Source organism: Lynx canadensis, chromosome B1 (assembly GCF_007474595.2).
Source record: "Lynx canadensis isolate LIC74 chromosome B1, mLynCan4.pri.v2, whole genome shotgun sequence".
Classification (NCBI taxonomy): Eukaryota; Metazoa; Chordata; class Mammalia; order Carnivora; family Felidae; genus Lynx; species Lynx canadensis.
In genome coordinates this window covers 72,166,996-72,184,943 of record NC_044306.2, presented here as the reverse complement: position 1 = coordinate 72,184,943, position 17,948 = coordinate 72,166,996, and positions in this window count along the sequence as shown.

Genomic DNA, 17,948 nt, shown 5'->3' with positions numbered 1-17,948 from the left:
GGGAGACACAGAATCGGAAGCAGGCTCCAGGCTCTGAGCCATCAGCCCAGAGCCCAACGCGGGGCTCGAACTCACGGACCGCGAGATCGTGACCTGGCTGAAGTCGGACGCTTAACCGACTGCGCCACCCAGGCGCCCCAACGTGCAGCTACGATTTACATGAGTACAGGTGACTGGTACTCCCGGAGCTGTGCAGTATGCAATGTGTACAATCTTCACCTGTCCTGAGAGCCTGCAAGTGGCTTGGTATTAATGTTTTGATTAACAGGTTTGATGATTAATATGATTCTCACTTTTATGTCACGATTGGCCCTACGTTTGCTAAGAGAAAATTTACTCTGTTCCATTCAGAGTGACTGTGTTAAACGAGACAGAAGTTCTAAATTACGGTGTGTTAAGATTGAATTGTGAACTGCGTTCAAAACCTGACCGATTTTTAGCAAAATCCTCAAGTACGTGCAAGCTTTGCTTGAAAATAAAAGTAGATTCAAGGTTATCCCTACAATAGTGTCACTCTCGTTTGCATCTCAAAGTGCTTTCTGGAGTAGCTGGTGAGGAATGAGCATAAGTGAGCACCTCTAGGACTGTCTAATCAGTGCCCCCTTCTGCCTGTACCACAGTCCCTACTAGAGGTGGACCCATGGGAATGTGGGGCACAATGTGTTGGGAAGACAAAAAAAGAGGAGTCCTGCTCTGAAAATGAGTTAGATTCACAAATACAGTCTAGTCAAGATGAAGTTCTGACCTTTAAGAATAGGAAAGTGAAAACAACAAACAAACAACCTTGAGACCAGAGTCACCGGCAGCAGATTTGCATTGGCAGCTGTTTCTGGCCTGACTCAATGCCCCCTTTGGCCACCTTTCCATGATTATTGCAAATGAAGACTTTCTTCTGACCAGGCCACTCGTCTTAGGTAAAGCCTGAAGGGAATGAATTCAGCGTCAAAGTTCTAACTCTCTAGTAACTACATAAGCTTTATTTTACTCATCTATTCAACAATATATATTAATTTCTAATGTATAGAAATTCTTTCTCAAACAGCTCATAGTCAAGTAATGCAGACTGTTGTAAACAAAATAGTGCAATATAACATCCTAAATCCTAAATCCATGTACGTGCAAAACAAAAAAGAAGTAGGCTCGATCTTTCTTTAGGGTTTGGGCCTAGAGTGGGAGACTTCGCACGTGACAGGAAGTTAGAGGAGCAAGGGGAGTAGGACCCATAAGAATGTCAGTGCCATGCTCGGCTTCTCTAACCTCTGGAATAGAAGAAGAAATCTCCATGGAAGAGTGTACAAGGGGCTGAGGTCAGGGCTTCTTCACAACAGAGCCAAATTCCCCTGCATCCTGCAGGTGATAATGTTTTCTGAGAAGAAATACAAATTTATAAGAGAATAGAGTACAACATGGGTCCAAAGTGGACATGGAGATCAGAGAATGTGATCTCTGACTCCCCCCTGGACCACTGCGCTTTGAAACACAGATCAAAGTCAGAAGTTGCTCTTATACATTGCAAGGCCACCATGTCTTTCTCTCTGCCATTTCTTTTTTTTTTTTTTTAATTTTTTTTCAACGTTTATTTATTTTTCAGACAGAGAGAGACAGAGCATGAATGGGGAGGGGCAGAGAGAGAGGGAGACACAGAATCTGAAACAGGCTCCAGGCTCTGAGCCATCACCCCCAGAGCCCGACGCAGGGCTCGAACTCACGGACCGCGAGATCGTGACCTGGCTGAAGTCGGACGCTTAACCGACTGCGCCACCCAGGTGCCCCTCTCTCTGCCATTTCAATACCAGCTACATTCATCTCCCTTTCAGTTCTTCCACCATGCTTTGTTTCCTATCCTCAGGGCTCTTGCATATACTGTTCCTTCTGCCAAAAAAACACCCTTCCTTCCTCAACACTCCATGAAATTCCCAAGCACAGATCACATCTCAGCTTCAACTTCACTTCCTCTGGGAGGTCCCTGACCACCTATCCACCTCCCATCTGAGAAAATCAGATTGCCCCTTTGTAAGTTCTCATTCTTCCCTGTTCTTTGTTTTTTTCATAGCACTTAGGCTGTTTTTAATTATGTATTTGGCTATTGTTTCCCACCTCACTAAATATGGACAAAATATTAAACTGTTTGGCTCCCCACTGTATTTTGTTAATGTGTATTTAGTCTAGACTTTAGTTAATAAATAAAATATATGCTTAAATATATTTGAAAAAGCTATCTTTGATATACTCCTTTGTTATGACTCCTTCAGTGGTACCCTTCATTTCTGAATCTCAACATAGACTATTCAAATCAGATGTTTTATTTATTTTCCATTGCACCTTCTAGTATATAATCTCTAATTTTCGAAAAGGAAAATTAGCTTTGCTTTTTCAAAAGTAAGGCTTAAGGGAAAAATCTTTACTGTCCACTTTTTCATTTTTGCTGTTCTTTTGATACATCTAACTTGGCAGTTATAAAAATTTTCTTCTGAGAAAGAAAAGACCTCTGAGCCACAGGCCCTTCTAAAGTGAAGCATAGGAAATTTCTGTTATAAACAGAGGAAGTTGGATGTTTCCTTTTCCGTAACTTCTAAGAAAGTTATTATTGCTAACATCTATTCCCACCTAGGAATAAAAATAACTTAATAACAAATCCAAGAAATCCCTTGCACAGAAATTTACTTGCTCCTTCTAAAGAAATAGATATTAAACAACATTTTTATCAGCTTGATGGGAATATTTGCTGTTTGTACCTAATATAGGTAAGTATATTTAGTTATTGGCAAGTCTACACCATTTTCTGTGAATGCAGGATGATTTTATATTTATCAAATATTTGAATATGGTAATGACAACTATATAATGAGTCATTGTAGATGAAACAGAATACATTATAGTCAAACACTTGCACAGGGCTCTGTAACTGTAGGTTCTCAAGTTTCCCCATACCATGTATAGTCCAATTCAAACACTTTTGAGATGGCAAGAGAATAATAACAGTAAAATTATATAAATATAACTTTCAAAATGTTTAACTTTTTCTGATAAGACACTTTTAGTATATTGTGGATTTTTTAAAAAATACATCTGTTTTCAAAAGTATTTTCTTCTTAAAAGTAACATATCTGGGGGCACCTGGGTGGCTCAGTTGGTTAAGCATCTGACTCTTGATTTCAGCTCAGGTCACGATTTCATGATCGTGAGATCGATTGAGCCCCACGTTGAGCTCTGCACTGAGCATGGAGCCTGCTTGAGATTCTCTCTCTCTCTCTCTCCTTTTGCCTCTCTCTCCCACTGGTGCTCTCTCTCTCTAAAATAAAAAAGTAACATATCTATATAAATAAATCAAAGTGATATTTTTAATCTTTTTTTTTTTAAACGTTTATTTATTTTTGAGACAGAGAGAGACAGAGCATGAACAGGGGAGGGGCAGAGAGAGAAGGAGACACAGAATCTGAAACAGGCTCCAGGCTCTGAGCTGTCAGCACAGAGCCCGACGGGGGCTCGAACTCACGGACCGTGAGATCATGACCTGAGCCGAAGTCGGACGCTTAACTGACCAAGCCACCCAGGCGCCCCTTTTTAATCTTTTTTATACTGACTACTTTGAATGTAAGCTGAACTTTTAGCTTCAGCTCTGACGTGTAAAGAGCTAAGAAGCTGTCACTCCCTGTTTTCACAAAAAGAAAAATTCCAATAAACAGAATATCAGCTATTGTTTTAAACCCACCAGAGAACTGAGGTGGCACAGCAAATCACAATCCCCAAATCTAAAGAGATAGGAAAATTGGGGGATGACATAAACTGGTAGAAACATTCACATGATCATTTTGATTAATCACCAGATGTTGAGAATGGTCTGGGATGAGAGTGAGAAACTCCTGAAGGCCACAGTCTAATAACGGTCCCCATACATGTGGATTTTACCTCCAGGCATCTCTTCATGTTCTCATAGTGAGGATCTGGGAAAACTAGTAGAGGGAAAGACAGAAATAATTGTGAAATATGCCCACTGCCTCCTCCATGACAAAACCTATTCTCTAGGGAAAAAAGTTTTGCCAGACCCTTATCTTTTCTGGAGGAAGGCATTCCTCCCACTCCAACCTCCCAGTATTATCTAAGGGAGGGACAAATGCAACCACTGGAAAAACACTATCAATGTCACATCCTAGAGTCACAGGCCCACTGACAGACTGAGATTCAATCGTAACGTTATAGAACACTTTCTCATCTTCCACATCTCACCACCACACCGACAGAGCTCTCGCATAGCAGTAGTGGATCACAGCTGACATCGCCACAATATACAAACTCGGGGAAGCCCAGAGTCAAGAGGAGACATGAAAACAAAAAAAAACTAAAGGAATTTGAAGCCTCAGGCACTAGAGCTAAAGCAAACATCAAGCACCCCAATGTCTTTCATAACATAAATTTTCACACTAAAGTCCTATTTTCTTCAATTTCTATTACACAGTGTAATATGTACAGCTCTCTCCAAAAATTACAAGTCATGCCAAAAAATGAAAGAAAACAACAATGATAAAAACAAGCAAACAAAAACCCCCACAGTCTAAAGAAACAAAGCAAGTTGGGGCACCTGGGTGGCTCAGTCAGTTAAGCATCTGACTTCGGCTCATGTCATGGCCTTGTTGTTTGTGGGTTCAAGCCCCCTGTCGGACTCTGTGTTGACAGCTCAGAGCCTGGAGCCTGCTTCGGATTCTGTGTCTCCCTCTCTCCCTCCCGCTCATGCTCTCTCTCTCTCTCTCAAAAATATATAAACATTAAAAAAAATACATAGCAAGCATCAGAAGCAGAGTCAGGTGTGACACCAATGTTGGAATCATTAGACCAACTAATTTTGAAACAAAATTAGTATATTGAGGGTGCTAATGAAAAAAGTGGACAACTTGCAAGAACAGATGGGTAATATAAGCAGAGAGATGAGAACTCTTAAGAATGAAAAGAAAATGATAGAAATAAAAAATAGGATAATAGAAATGAAGAATGACTTGGACTGATTTATTAGTAAATAGGACTCAGCCAAGGAAAAAAATCAAGAAACTTGAAGACAGTTTAATGGAATCTTTACAAACTGAAATTCAAAAACCAAAAAAAAAATAAATAAATAAAAAATAAAATAAAGAACAAACAGAATATAACGTTCAATGACAATGGGAAAATTTCAAAAGGTATAACATAATTGGATTACTAGAAGAAGATAGAACAAAAGAAACATTTGAAATAATAATGGCTGAGAACTTTCCAAAATGAAGGGCAGCAAACCACAGATGCAGAAATTTTAGGGAACACCAAGCAGGATAAACACCAAAACAAGCAAACAAACAAACAAACAAAAAATTAAAAAAAAAAAAAAAACCACCCAGGCATACAATATTCAAGCTGCAAAACTACAAAGGCAAAAAGAAAATCTTCAAAAAAAATTGGAGAGTGGTTGGGAGGGAGGAAATACTAACTGTAGAAGAATGAAGAGAAGAATCATACTGGACTTCTCATCAGGAACACGCAAGAAGAAAGTAGAGTCAGATATTTAAAGTATTAAGTGAGGGGCACCTGACTGACTCTCAGAGGAGCACGTGACTCTTGATCACCACTGAGATTGTGAGTTTGAGTCTCACGTTGGGGGTTAAAGATTACTTAAATAAACTTAAAAAAAAAATAAAGTATTAAGTGAAAAAAAATCCACCCACCAACTATTACATATCCAGCAAAATTAACCTTTATAAATGAAAGAGAAATAAAGACTTTCTCAGGACAAACAAAAACTGAGGAGATTCATTGCCAACAACCAAGTAAGAAATGTATAAAGTTCTTCAAAGAGAAAGACCATGATATAGGTTAGAAGCTTGGATCCACAAAAATAACATGTTGGAGAAACAATAAAAGTATTTTTTCTTTTTCCTATTTAAGTTTATGTTAAAAAAATGATGTTCCTTTAAAGTAACAATAGTAAGGGGCGCCTGGGTGGCGCAGTCGGTTAAGCGTCCGACTTCAGCCAGGTCACGATCCTCGCGGTCCGTGAGTTCGAGCCCGCATCAGGCTCTGGGCTGATGGCTCAGAGCCTGGAGCCTGTTTCTGATTCTGTGTCTCCCTCTCTCTCTGCCCCTCCCCCGTTCATGCTCTGTCTCTCTCTGTCCCAAAAATAAAAAATAAAAACGTTTGAAAAAAAAAATTAAAAAAAAAAAAATAATAAAAGTAACAATAGTAAAAAGTGTGTTAAGGTGATTATAGCATATGCATGAGTGACATGAATGACATCAATGTCATAGGGATGGGAATAGGAATAGAGAATATTCTAAGTTACCTACACTACATAAGAAGCAGTCTAGCATAGTTTGAAGGATAACTTGTATAGTTAAATATATATATATAGTATTTATATATATGTGTGTGTATTATGTATTTATATTTATATGTGTATATACATATACATATATACATATATGTACACATATGTAATATATGTATATGTCTATGTATACATATGTCTATGTATACATATACATATGTATACGTATACATATACGTATATGTATACATATATATACATATATACATACGTATATATATTTAACTAATACAAGGTTATCCTTCAACTAATCTTAGACTGCTTCATATGTAGTGTAGGTAACTTAGAATATTCTCTATTCCTGTTCCATCCCTATGACACTATGTCATTCATGTCCACTTATCCATATGCTATAATATATATATATAATATATATATTATATTTAGTTGTTCATAATATTATGAACAACTTTATGCCTATATATATATATATATATATATAGGGGGTGCTTGGGTGGCTCAGTTGGTTGAGCACCCAACTTTGGCTCATGTCATGATTTCATAGAGTGTGAGTTCAGGCCCCACATCGTGCTCTGTGCTGCTAGCTCAGAGCCTGGTGCCTGCTTCAGATTCTGTGTCTCCCTCTCTCTCAGCTCTTCTCCCACTCATGCTCTGTCAATCTCTCTTTCAAAATAAGTGATATTCTATTATATATATATTAAAGAATTTAGGGAAAACCCTAATTTTTTTTAAAACAAATATAACTGATATGCTAAGAAACAAGATAAAACAGAATCATGAAAATGCTCTTTAAAAACCAGGAACGGAAAAGCGAGGGAAGGAAAAAGAAACAATGAACAAATGTAATGAATAGAAAAAAGTTGCAGGTGTGGTGGATATTAGCTTACCAATAAATACCTTAAACTGTATACATACACTAATTAAAAATAGATAATTGTATGAGTGGATAGTCCTATAAGGAACCCACTTTAAATATAAATGGAGAGGCTAAAAAGGAAAGCAGTAGAAAAAAACATACAATACTACACTAATCTAAAGCAAACTATAGTAGCTGTGTGACTCTCAGACCAAGTGGACTTCAGCATAAAGAAAATATCAGTATACAGAGTGGCTTTGACAATAATAAGGTCAATTCTCCAAATAAGCATTACAGTCCTAACGGTGAATGTGCAAAACCAACAGAACATGAAATAGGCAAAGCTGAACTGAAAGGATAGGTAAACAATAAATCCACTACTATTGTTGAAGACGTCAACATCTCTCATTTAATAATTAATAGATTAAGCACACAGAAAAATTACTAAGGATATAAAAATGACCTGAATAGCTCCACTATTAATTTGATCTCATTGATATTGTGTTAGAATAATCCACCCAACAAATAACAGATTACACATTCTTTTAAGCCCATATGGACCCATTTGCCAAGATAAACCACATTCTTGGCCACAGAACTCACATTAACAATTTTAAAAGAATACAATACATTACCAATTTAAAAGAATACAAATCATAGGACATATTTTCTCAGATCACATAAAATTAAACTAGAAATCATTAGCAGACAGAGAGCTGGAAATTCCCCAAATATTTGGAAATTAAAACATGTATTTCCGAAGACGATGGGTCAAGAAGTCTCAAGTGAAATTTAAAATATTTGAGCTAAATAAAAGTGAAAAGCAGTGAAAGATACTGAGAGGGAATTTAGAGTACTCAGTCAGTATTAAAAAAGAAGAGATGTAAAAATAAAATCTAAGCTTCTGCCTTAGAAACACTAGTGAACGAAGGTCATTTAAGCCTAGATAGCTGAAGAAAAGAAACAGCAAAAATTAGTGCAGATGGCACATGCACTTGAAAGTAGGAAACAAAAACTTGAAAGTCACCCAAATGTTGATCATTTACAAAGATAAATAAAAATTGATAAATCTCTTAGGTAAATGACAAAAAAAATAGAGAATACACAAATTACTATACCAGAAATGAGGAAGGGTTATCATTACTGATCGTATGGACATTAAAGAATGAAAAAGGAATATTATAACAGCTTATGCCCATCAAATCTGATAACCTTGGATGAAAATGGACCAATTTCTTGAAAGACAGAAATTACCAAAACTCACACAAGGAAAGATGAATAGTCATATACCTACTAAAAAAACTGAGTAAAAAAATTAATAACTCTTCCAGAAAACGAAATCGCCAGACACAGATGGTTTCACTGGTGAATTTTACCAAAACTAAGGCATAAATGATAACAATGTTCCAACAATCTTTTCAGAAATATAAGCAGAACGAAATATCTCCTACAACTCCTTCTATGAAGTGAGTATTACCCTAATATTAAAGCCAGAGAGACATTACAAGAAAGAAAACTACAGACCAGTGTATAGTATAGAAAGAGAGCATGCTCGATGGGATTCTGGAAAAAAAAAAAGTACACTATCTCGTAAAAACTAAGGGAATATTATTAGTTAATAATAATTTATCTTTATTGGTTTATTAGTTATACCAAATGTACCATATTAATGTAAGATGTTAATAATAAGGGGAACTGAATGTAAGGTATATGGGAACTCTGTAATTACTTCTGAAGTTTTCTATAAATATAAAACTGTACCTTTTAAATAAAGTGCCTTTAAGAAATTGTGCTCTACAAAAGACACTATGAAAAGAATGAAAAGTTGCATCATAAACTAGAAGAAAATCTTTGCAAACCATGTATCTGATAAAAAATTATGCCCAACTATACAAGAACTCTTAAGACTCAACAGTACAAAAGTAAATAAGCTAAGTTTAATTTTTTTTTAACGTTTATTTATTTTTGAGACAGAGAGAGACAGAGCATGAACAGGGGAGGGTCAGAGAGAGGGAGACACAGAATCTGAAACAGGCTCCAGGCTCTGAGCTGTCAGCACACAGCCCGATGCGGGGCTCGAACTCACGGACCGCGAGATTATAACCTGAGCCGAAGTCAGCCACTTAACCGACTGAGCCACCCAGGTGCCCCGCAAATAAGCCAATTTTAAAACGGGTAAAATATCTGAATAGGCAAAGAAGATATGCAGATAGCAAATAATCACAAGAGCAAAAATGCTCCCATTATTTGCCATGAGGGCACTGCAAGTTAACACAAAATGATACTCTAACACACATTATAGTGCCTAAAACCCCAAAATCTGACAATACCAGTTGCTGGTGAGAATGAAGAGCAACATGACCTTTTATTAGCTGCTGGTTGGAATTCACAATGGTACGGCCACTTTTTTTTTTTTAAGTTTATTTATTTTGAGAGAGAGAGAGAGAAAGGAGAGCACAAGCAGCGATGGGGCAGAGAGTGGGAGAGAGAATCCCCAGCAGGCTCTGTACTGTCCGTGCAGAGCCTGAGGTGAGATCAGGACCTGAGCCAGAATCAAGAATCAGACGCTTAACCAACTGAACCAACCTGACGCCCCCAAATTTTAGTTCTTCCTGCTTTAAAATTTGTATTCCATTCTCAAAATAGCTGTTGGAAATTGACATGACACATTTTCAGATGTCAAACAAAAGAGTGGTAGTGATGGACCTCTTTAAATGGCTGTCTAATGATTTAAATGGTCTATCAAAGGCACAGCAAAGAGGCGGTGAAAATACCTGGCATGGTACGATAATACATGTCATAATACATGTGTCCAAAGCCAAGAGTGAACCCTAGCAAAACTGTGAACTTTCCAGATGATGGGTAATGTTGGTTGATCAATTATAACAAATGTATCACTGGGCGGGGGGGGGGGGGGATGTTGATAATGGGGAGGCTATGCATATATAGGCACAAAGGGTATGTGGAAAATCTTGGTAGCTTCCTTTCAACTTTGCTGTGAGCCTAAAATTGTCCTAAAAAAGATAAATCTTTAAAAAATTTATATTTAAATTTTAAATTAAAAAAAAAACATTTTTTAATCTCATGGGGAAAATTATATTTTAGTAGTACAGATTTCTTGTACTTGATTACACAATAGCATGTCGGTGAGGAAATATGTACTGCGATTTAGCCAGACAACAAAATGTTAACATTCTCTTTTTGAGAACTGGTCCCCATGGAAGCTGTTTTCTAAAAAATCCCTTATTTGGAGTTCTAAAATTCACAAAATCATCTTTACCAGCATTATTTGATTTTATTCTTGAAGCAATCCCTTTGAAGTACATGTATCATGTTCTCCACTTTATATATGGAGAAACAGAGGCTCAAATGGTGACTAGTTCAAGTGCGGAATTAAGATGTCTGCAGTTTATTGTCCTCTACACCGCATTTACTGAGCTCCAATGGTGTACCCATGTTATGCCCCAGCTCTCGGAATAAACAAGGCATGCTATTGGACCCTTTCACGATCTATGGTCTCTCCATCCTGTAATTAAGGATGTTCTTTACATTGGGCTGAGGCAAAGCTCAGAGACAGCCCATTGGGCAGGTAGAAATAATTCCAGCTTCTTTGGTGATAATCAGGTCAGGCTGCCAGAGCATGCTTGCTCCTTCACTCACCGCCCAGGGAACTGGTGTTTGCAGTGCTGACATCGTGACCTTCTCGCGTCCACGTGGTCATCCTATTCTTGTGCCTTAGTCCTATGCCTGGGTCACATAAGCGCATGACTATCACAGGACAGCCTTTCTCCACCAGTATTCCATGAAAGACTTAAGCCCTAGTCTCCAATGAATGTTATATAACTAGTATCAGTCTAGATGTATATGAGAAAAGATAATTCATTAAATAATATTTATTTATTTTTGAGAGAGAGAGAGAGAGAGAGAGAGAGAGAGAGAATGAGTGGGGAGGGGCAGAGATAGAGGGAGACAAAGAATCCTAAGCAGGCTCCGGACTCTGAGCTGTCAGCACAGAGCCCAATGCAGGGCTGGAACTTAGGAACTGTTAGATCATGACCTGAGCTGAGTGGGACACTTAACCAACTGAGCCACTCAGGCGCCCCAGAAGATTACAAATGTTTAAAAAACTGGACACAGTTTCGAAATGGCAAGGTTCATATGAATGAAATAAATACGTTCAGAGAGTTTTACAAATCTGTTTTATTTCCTTTTTAGTTATCATATGTCATTCATCTTTTTTTATATGAGTTCCAAAAACATAGTGCAGACTATGTTTTATTCCAAGAATATTGAAACTCCCATAGGCTTTGAACTTGTTCCATTTTTTATATCCTCTGATGGCATATGCAGAAATACACTGCAGCAGTTCACACAGCATGGATTCTGAACAACTATTTCTTGCCTTGGTTTTATTTCAAAAATTTTTCTAATTAATTATATGTTTACAATGGCAACACTATTATACCTGATAATTGTGCTTCAGTTTCCCTATGAGGATCGTTGCTAAGGCTAGAAGAAATAGTTCTTTCATAAATGCGTAAGTTGTTTAAAAAACATCTATGGCTTGGGACACCTGGGTCTGTTAAGCGTCCAACTCTTGGTTTCAGCTCAGGTCATGAGCTCACGGTTTGAGAGTTCAAGCCCTGCATTGGGCTCCACGCTGGCGGTACAGAGCCTGCTTGGGATTCTCTCTCATTCCCTCTCTGTCCCTCCTCAGCTCGCACTCTCCCTCTCTCTCTGTCTCTCTCTGTCTCTCTCTCAAAATGAATAAACTTAAAAAAAACAAACAAACATGGCTTAAAGACAATAGTAATCTTTGACGCAGCAGTTAAATTTTGGGGAATTTATCCTTAGTAATTACCTATTAATGTTTAGAAATATTTAGAGTAATTAATAGCAAGGAGAATGTAATGTCATTTTAAGAAAGAAAATATGATTTGATTTCTGACTTGAAGTTTAATGGTAGGCATATGAATGAATAAAATAATAAGAATATATCTGCCAAAATATTACAAAATGGTGAATGTTACATGAAATTTTAATTTTAATTGTTAAGTTTCTCTATAGTGATCATTTCTTTCTTCCGCTAAATTTGTGTTGCATTATTATCAAATAATAAATAAATGAATGCTATATGAAATTCAAGGTTATATTGAAATGATGACGTAGCTAATCTCCATTATCACAGTTACAGAATCTCAGAGATGGAATGGGGTAAAGTAACATGTCACCTTCCCTAAGTATCTTCCCAGCACAACCCAGCAGCCCTGACAGAGGGTGAATCAGCATCTCTCGGTAATACTTCCAGGGAAAAACTGTATGGCTCTGCGCTCTTGGGCTATGATTTTGGATTATAATTCACTATATGAGAGATTTTTCACTTCACTAGGAACCACTTTGTCTAGAGAGGTTCTTGGAAACTAATTATTCCAATATAAATAATTAGTATTTAAGTTAGAACGTTTTTGTATGTAACAAAAGATATTAAAACAAGCAAAAGCAATTCAAGTCACCTGCTTTTTGGCTTCTCTAACAAATTTAATATTTACTGGCATATAAAAGTTGCTGTGTATTTAAAAGAGGTAATGTAACTACTTAAAAGTTGAACAAGAGAAGTTTCAAAAATTCACTTTAACAGAAGTGACCAATTTACCACAACTCTGATTATAAAATCAACTGTTTGATCATGACTGCTATTTAAAGTGCAGAGAAAAATGCTAGCAGCCTAAAAGAAGGCAATATAAAAGAGATAAATCATTAGTCTGGCTCTCTGGTAATACACTGAGAGAATATGCTTTTAAACAAGAACTATTAAGAAAACTATTAGAAACTATTGTAACCAGGAAAAAAGTTAAAAGGATACTTCAAAGATAATTGCAGAAATATACTTTAAGAAATAAGTGACTAAAAACCATTCTGGCAAAGCTATAGTAAAGTTTAACATTTTATTGGAGAAGATGTTAATTAGACACACAAACATATATATATTACATATATATGTACAAATATGATATAGATATGGAGTTTATATATGAATATACAAAGTTATATATTTACTATATTGAATTATATAATTCATTTAATATGTTTTATATAGAGTGTATGTAGAGAGAAGAGAGATAAACAGAGGTGGAAAGAAAGACAGAGAAAGATAGAGACACACACAGAGAGAGTGAGCTGTGAGTCCAAAAAGGGATTTATAACAAGTGGTTTGGAAATGAAATATCAATCAGTCTATGGTGAATACAGTATCACTAGTTGATTTCTTTATACTATTTAAAAACTAGCAAATGTGGCAAAATATTTATTATATATAAATATATATAATAACAAATAATAAATATATAGATCTATCCTGATGCATGAAGAAACATATCAATATAAGTGGAAGCCTAAGAATAAACCAAACTTTGTTGTAGACAAATTCTTGAATATGTATTTTTAATAAGAAATGTATTTTAGGGGCACCTAGATGGCTTAGTTGGTTAAGCGTCTGACCAGCTCAGATCATGATCTCACAGCTCATGGGTTTGAGCCCTGTTGGGCTCTGTGCTGACAGCTCAGAGCCTGGATCATGCTTCGGATTCTGTGTCTCTGTCTTTCTCTGCCCCTCCCCCACTTTCTCTCTCTCTCTCTCTCTCTCTCTCACTCTCTCTCTCTTTCTCTCAAAAATAAACATGTAAAAATTTTTTAAAGAAATATATTTTAATAATTAATATGTTCATTTTAAGCAAAAATTGGTCTTTCACTCATTTTTAATTTTGTAACCCTTGTTGGAGGCTGATTGATTTCTTTAAAATTATGATACTCTGTGAGACTATCTTTTAAAATGACATTGATCTTTCCAGTGGAAAAATAAACTAGATTCATTGAAAAGGAAAAGATAAAGAATAGATTTTATTTCCATTGTTTGGATACAGCACAAAATGAAGTGATAATTTTATAAGACCATCAATATTGCAAATGGCATAATGTAATCATTATCGCAGTATCACAGTTACAGACTCTTAGAGATGGAGGGGGTACAGTTGGAGATCACCTTTCTTAAGTTCCTAATTTCTTGTGTTTATGACAAGATAGTCCTGAAATCCTTCACCGAAACTTCATGCAAACTAGAGTTTACATGAAAACTGTCCAGTTGTTAATAACTCGGTTGTAATGGGTTGAATTGTGGCCCCTGAAAGATAGGTCCATCTGCAACCTCAGAATGTGACCTTAATCGGAATAAGGGTCTTTGCAGATGTGATTAAGATACGGATCTCAAGATGAGATCTTCCTGGAGTAGGATGGGCCCTTAATCCAATGACAAGTGTCTTTATCAGAGACAGAAAAGGAGAAGACATGGAGACACAGAGGGGGAAGTCCTGAAGATAGAGACAGAGATGGAAGTCATGTAGCAACAAGCCAAGGAAGGCCAAGCATTGCTCCTTCTCAGCAAGGAGAAGCTCTGAGAGAGGCATGGAAGGAGTGCTCCCTCAGAGGCTCCCACCTTGGAGCCAACACCTTGACTTCTGACTCTTGGCCTCCCGACCTGTGGGAGAAGATATGTCTATTGTTATAAGCTACCAAGTTGTGATAACGTGTTATGGCGGCCCTAAGAAATGAATTCATGTGGTGATTCTCAGAATATGAATGAAGGGAAAGATGGTCTACAGATTCAGGGTTCTATAGCTCCGTCTTAGGTTACAGGAGTATGAGTATAGCTGAACAATAATAAAAGCATCAAGAACGTTTAGTTTGTTCTCTTTTTTTCAATATCTAAAACAAGAGTATGTTCTTAAGGAGATTTGGAATTATCTTAAGGCTAATGCTCATTAAATTTATTTATTTTTAAATTAAAAAATAATTAATTCCAGAGGCGCTTGGGTGGCTCAGTTAGTTAAGCATCCGACTTCGGCTTGGATCATGATTTTGTTGTTTATGAGTTTGAGCCCGGCATCAGCCTCTGTGCTGACAGCTCAGAGCCTGGAGCCTGCTTCAGATTCTGTGTCTCCCTCTCTCTCTGTTCCTCCCTGCTCATGCTCTGTCTCTCTCTGAAAAATAAACAAACATAATAATAATAATAAAATAAATAATAAAAATTAAATAATTCCAGTATAGTTAATATACAGTGTTATATTTGTTTCAGGTGTACAGTATAATGATTTGACATTGATTAAATTTAGTTGAGTAAGATGAATGTTGGGAATCTGAGTGAATTGGTTGTGTTTTCTGGACAGGCTAAGCTTGTGGATAATTCTGATATCTTCCTTCTTGTGTTGTGATGAATAAACTTTGCCTCTCCATATGGTGAAATTCATATCGTATCACCTAAAAAAAGAGCTAAAACATTCTGATAATTGTTTTATCACCACAACAATATGCTCTTGTGCCAAGCACTCACCCAAACATCCACAATAAAAATAGCCATTTATCCAAATACATTTATGTTTTCACTATGAATTTCTGACAATAAGAGCAGAAAGGGGGGGGGGTGCTGAAATCAAGAAGAAAACACTGGAAAAGCTGAGCTATTGTCTTTCCCAAAAATAACAAAAACCACTTTCTTTTCTTACAGAAGTTAAGACGTAAGTAGAAGACGAACTTTAGTGTTTTGTGTAACTATTCAATTTACCAGGAAATTTAAATAATTCTTGAGAAATCCAGCTTACAAGACGTTACATTCCCTGAGAAAGTTTCATTCCACGTAGTTATGGAATAAAATCAAGGCTCAATTAAGCAAGTTCTGAAAATAAAGTTTATGCTGAAAGAAAATAAAATTCAGACTAAATTAAGAGTCCAATGTTAATGTTTTACTAATTACAGGTAATAGTTCCTGCAGTTTTGCAATGTTACAGAAAGTTTAAAACACACTTCTTGAATTATTTAATGTCCATAGTAATCACTGTTACCTGAAGTGAGCTTTTCTCTCTGCAATAGAAGCATTAGAGAAAGTGTACAAAGTGTTATCCTGCACTGTTCAAAGAAAATCTGGTGGAAGAAGCATTACCTACACCTAAAAAAAATCGAATTGTACAGCAAATTTTACTCCATCAACCTTAAGTGTGCCCCAAACCATGCTTCCAAACTGTCACAGGAACTTGAAATCCCGTACTCTATTATAATATTCATCTAAGAGAGTCGCATTTATTTTTTTATGAAACTCCCTATTAGCAAGGAGAATTACGAAATATTTCCCATTTTTAAAGGACACCGCAATGTCTTTCTAGGTTGGTTGAGTTAATTAAAAGGAGATCGACGGGTTAATAATCAGTATATATTTTTTTTTTAATTTTTTTTTTCAACGTTTATTTATTTTTGGGACAGAGAGACAGAGCATGAACGGGCGAGGGGCAGAGAGAGAGGGAGACACAGAATCAGAAACAGGCTCCAGGCTCCGAGCCATCAGCCCAGAGCCCGACGCGGGGCTCGAACTCACAGACCGCGAGATCGTGACCTGGCTGAAGTCGGACGCTTAACCGACTGCGCCACCCAGGCGCCCCAATAATCACTATATTAATTGTCATAGAGACAGTGAGTAAAATTTCCTCCTGATGACAAACATGGTTTTATAACTAAGCGAGCAAGTAAAGTTTTCTACAAAAAGTTTAATGTTCTCAAAATTGTATCTCAGTTGTGTATATTGAAACATATCCTTCATATAATAAGACCATTCTTTGCTTCTTTTAGGGAATACAATGAAAATGAAACAGCTTTTGGACATAAGATACACAAGAGGTAGAAATTATACTTGTTATATGAACACAGGTGCACACATATTTTCTAGCTTAAAAAAGAAAAAAAAAAGCATTGTTTACCCAACCCTTTGCTTCATGTGTTAAAGGACTAGCATCGCTAACTGTTTAACTTCTGTTAAAGGTGTTTGTTTTTGAAGCTTTATCTTTTCTTCTCAACCTAATTTTAACAAAGGTTAAATTACAGGTATTTAAACTTACAATGTTTATTTTCTACTGAATAGAAGATTTCTTCTTTAAATTTCTGCATGCCTATTTCCAACACATATAAAAGAAATGAAAAAGAATATACTTTTTCTGATTTTTATCCCAACCCTTTAATTGGCCTCACAAGACTCATGTGATAAAAAGCTGTAACCCAGGAGGGGCTAGGAGATGATTCAGCCTACTCTCACCCACCTCCAAAGGAAAGTGAAAAACACTGGGTGCTGGAAAGCTTATACTTTGCTAATAGTCTCGTTGCCAAATTGGTGTGCGTGCCCTAGGTCGAGTTACTCACCATGAAATAGTTATACATAAATGCTCACAAGAATAATTTAAAATTTTTGAGAAGTAACTGAGAAGCTCAGTGTAAAACACAGATAATTTACTGGAAATTAATGCGTATCTGAGAAGGGTTAATAGCCAGCAGCTGCCCAAATTACAGTAGTCTTTTTATTGAAGCAACAGAAGATAAAAATTACAATCAAATAAAATAAGTAAAATACTAACATTAATAATATGTTAACAATTAATCTACTGCACTGTGATTTACCAAGACCAGAAGGAAGTCCAGATATCAGATTATATCATGTTTCATTTGCATAACCACAAAGCCGTATCTGTTCTTCACTCTCTTTTTTATTGTTTTTCTGGTATCTTTAAAAATAACCTATATGGATACCTTTCCTTCCTTAATATTACACAAAAATCCAATCTCCTCTCAATTTCTCTCTCTCTTTTCCTGACCCACAACTGTGACTTCAAACATAGAAAATCCTGTTCTCCAGAGACCATTGTTTTCTGTTCCTCCATCTACCATTTCCTCAGATCCCTTTACCACAAAGCC